Below are 3,765 nucleotides of genomic sequence, written 5' to 3' on the forward strand. Positions count from 1 at the left end.
TACGAAGAAAATGCCAGTAATTGATAAGGAGACTGAGGAAGGTGAGTACCAAGAAACAATCATTATCACGAAAGCGTTAGAGTTGGACAAGCAATTGGAGCTAAAGGTAGACAAGTCTGTTGCCCTGATGGAATACATCCCAGGATGCTACCAGAGATAGCGGGAGAAATAGTAAATATACTTGGAGTCAGAATCCTACAGCAGAGACAGGCCCTTTGGTCCAAACTGGCCCAAGCCGACCAGAATGTCCATCCATGCTAACCCCATTTCCATGCACTTGGCTCATCTGCTTCTGAAACTTTCCTATCCATGTATTTGTCCAAATGTCTTTTACATGTTGGTAACAGAGCTGCCTCAACCGCTTCCACTGGCAGCTCAGTCCGTATACATACCACCCTCTGTGTAAAACAGGTGCCCCTCAGCTTCCCTTTCATAATTTCTCCTCTAACCTTAAACTGAGGCCTCCACTCCTTGATTCCCTGGGAAAAAGACTGAATGCATTCTCCTTATCCAAGTGTCTTATACACTTCCAGAAAAGGTCCCCCCTGTTTCCTCTGCTCTAAACAAAAAAATAAATCCTCACTTGTTAAACCTCTCCCGATAACTCAGACCCCTGGGCCCTGGCAAAAATCCCTGTAAATTTCTTCTGCACTTTTTACAGTTTAATAATTGAAACCTACATTACATTCATCACATTTCCAGTGTTTCCCAAAGGCACTGGAGCCGACGTGACAACGCCAATGGATTAAAAGCCATGATCGATAATTAAGCCCTTTACAACAGTCCCGCTTTCATATTTTTTTTTCCATGGTGCAGGTATCGTGGTGTCTTTCTGGTTGCATGATTAATTATAAAACTTGTCCTCATACAAAACAATTCTGTAGCTTAAATGTTCCTGGGAAATGTGCCATGTTTTTTCAGACTTTTAAAAACAAATGAACTCTCTCTCCACAGTCACCACACAAACACAGACTTGGCTGCGTCTCAGTAATGTTTCCAGATACACTGACATTTGAAATATTCGCCCACGGACAGAATACACACCTTTCCTTCCACATGAAAAGGCCAATGATATTCAGATCGGCACGGATCAAGTAACTATCAAAACAGAACAGGAAGTTCAATTTGAATTTCTCATCCACAAATCCGCCCTTTCAGAACCCTACAACAGAGAAATCAAGTCACCACCGTTAACACAGGATGGAAATTCATAAGACAATTATAGTATTACATTGTAGTTTCTTTGTTTTCCCCAAAGCTTTTAATCTCAGTCTCACAATTGCTCTCTTCTGTGAACTGAAATCCAAACCAATCTCCTCACTCCTTCCCTCCACACCCAGTTCTAACACTCTCTCCTCTCTTTGAATTCAGTTTCCTCGCTCCTGCCTGCAGACTAAGAACCAAAAAAAGGGGGCGGTACGATGGCACAGTAGTTAGCACTGCTGCCTCACAGCACTAGGGTCCCAGATTCGATTCCAGCCTCGGGTTCATTCTCTCCGTGTCTGCGTGGGTTTCCTCCGGGTGCTCCAGTTTCCTCCCACAATCCAAAGACTGATAGTGCAGGTCAGGTGAATTGGCCATGATAAATTACCCATAGTGTTAGGTGCTTTAGTCAGAGGAAAATGAGTCTGGGTGGGTTGCTCTTTGGAGGGTCAGTGTGGACTGGTTGGGCCAAAGGGCCTGTTTCCACACTGTAGGAAATCTAATCAAATCAGTGAGTCTAACTCGGAGCCTCCCGGGTGTTGATGAATCCTCCCCCCACCTCCCAGGGTTTCCTTCCTGGTCAGACGCACATTGATTTTTTTTCCCCTCAATCTGGAACGTCTTACTCATTTCCCCCACTCCGACCTCTGATGAGAACCATCCTGCACACACTGTCCAAATCATATCTGGTTGAACTAAAATGAAACAGATTAGAACTCTAATTACAGGTCCACCCCTGTCCCTTTCCATAACATTCCTGAATCATCATAAGAATGCTTCCCCATTGACATTTTGGCCACTCGTCAGGATACCAGGGAAGGGGCCATTCCGCTGGGTCCTGTTTTCAGAGGGAGTAACTGCCAATGACAGATTAATCCCACACACCCACAGCCTCCCTGGCACTGACCCATACTGCACATACGCCAACAATTGCCCAGCACTGCGCCCGTGCACTGGTCTCCCCTCCTACAGCACATGCTCCAGATCACATGGGAGCCTGGGTGATTGACAGCAGCTGCTGCCCAATAGGGTGGAGGGGGCGAGGCTGGAGGACTGGGACAATGGGATTGTAAACAATGAATGAATGTGGAGGACACTGGGGGCTAGACAGGTCAGTGAGGGACAGGATCAGTGCAGCAGCAGGAGGGGATCCTGGACAAACTGAGCAATGGGAGAGTCTGACAGGAGAGAAACTACAGGAATGTTCTGGTTCGAGGCTCAGGCAGGGACAGCTGGAAGACAGTATGGCCTGGTGGCTTGGGCACGTTTTCTAATCAGCCTCTTCAAAGCCGCTGTTACCAAACCCTGAACCCAAGAGGCAGATGGAGTTTAATTGAGATAAATGTGAGGTGCTGCATTTTCGAAAAGCAAATATTAGCAGGATGTATACACTTAATGGTAGTAAGAAGACTATCACCACTTCTTTGTGGGCTAGTGGAAAGAAGGGAAGGTTTTCTCAATCTCACTCACATGGAAACTCCATGAACTCCTCCCACTTACTTTCTACGGTGGGGATGGAGACAGAGCAGATGGGAGTGGGTTAGGAATATCGGGACTGCCTTTCAAATGGAACTCACCTGTGTTGGTTATATTAACATGACTCAATACACAGTCACTAACATAAAGCTGGCGTACGTGAACTTTATCCAGAATATTAACATCTATAACTGGGTGACGCAGACCCTAATGTACAGAGTTAAGTCCTGGATATTATAACAGCTTTGTGTATGAGAAATCACGTCTCATGAACTTGAGTCAATTTTTTTGAAGTAACAACAAAGAGGATTGATGAGGGCAAAGCAGTGGAAATGATCTACATGGACTTCAGTAAGGCGTTCAACAAGGTTCCCCATGGGAGACTGGTTGGCGAGGTTAGATCTCATGGAATACAGAGAGAACTAGCCATTTGGATACAAAACTGGCTCAAAGGTAGAATACAGAGGGTGGTGGTGGAAGGTTGCTTTTCAGATTGGAGACCTGTGACCAGTGGGGTGTCACAAAGGATCGGTGCTGGATCCAATAATTATCATAATTTATATAAATGATTTGGATGCGAATATAAGAAGTAATGTTAGTAAGATAACACCAAAATTGGAGGTACAGTGGACAGTGAAGAGGATTATCTCAGATTACAACAGGATCTTGATCAGATGGTTTAATGTGCTGAGGACAGGCAGATGGAGTTTAATTTAGATAAATGTGAGGTGCTGCATTTTAGAAAAGCAAAATATTAGCACGGTGTATACACTTAATAGTAAGGTCCTCGGGAGTGCTGCTGAACAAAGAGACCTTGGCGAACAGGTTCATAGCTCCTTGAAAGCAGAATCGCACATAGATAGGATAGTGAAGGTGTTTAGTATGCTATCCTTTATTGGTCAGAGCACCGAGTATAGGACTTGGGAGGATATATTGCGGCTGTACAGAGCATTGGTTAGGTCACGCTTGGAATATTGCATGCAATTCTGATCTCCTTCCTATCAAATCAATATTGTGAAACTTGAAAAGGGTCAGAAAAAAATTACAAGCATGTTACCAGGGTTGGAGGATTTGAGCTACAGGGGG

At 44.8% G+C, this 3,765-nt stretch overlaps 1 long non-coding RNA gene across 1 annotated transcript in view; it reads right to left on the reverse strand.

Moving 5' to 3' along the window:
- The window catches only part of LOC122547430, an 8,084-nt gene that overhangs the window by 2,088 nt on the left and 2,231 nt on the right, over window positions 1–3,765 (reverse strand). The window contains exon 2 of the long non-coding RNA XR_006310998.1: window positions 1,045–1,162. This is a non-coding gene — a long non-coding RNA (uncharacterized LOC122547430). The remainder of the gene's footprint in view (window positions 1–1,044; window positions 1,163–3,765) is intronic.

Source organism: Chiloscyllium plagiosum, unplaced genomic scaffold (assembly GCF_004010195.1).
Source record: "Chiloscyllium plagiosum isolate BGI_BamShark_2017 unplaced genomic scaffold, ASM401019v2 scaf_1327, whole genome shotgun sequence".
NCBI lineage: Eukaryota > Metazoa > Chordata > Chondrichthyes > Orectolobiformes > Hemiscylliidae > Chiloscyllium > Chiloscyllium plagiosum.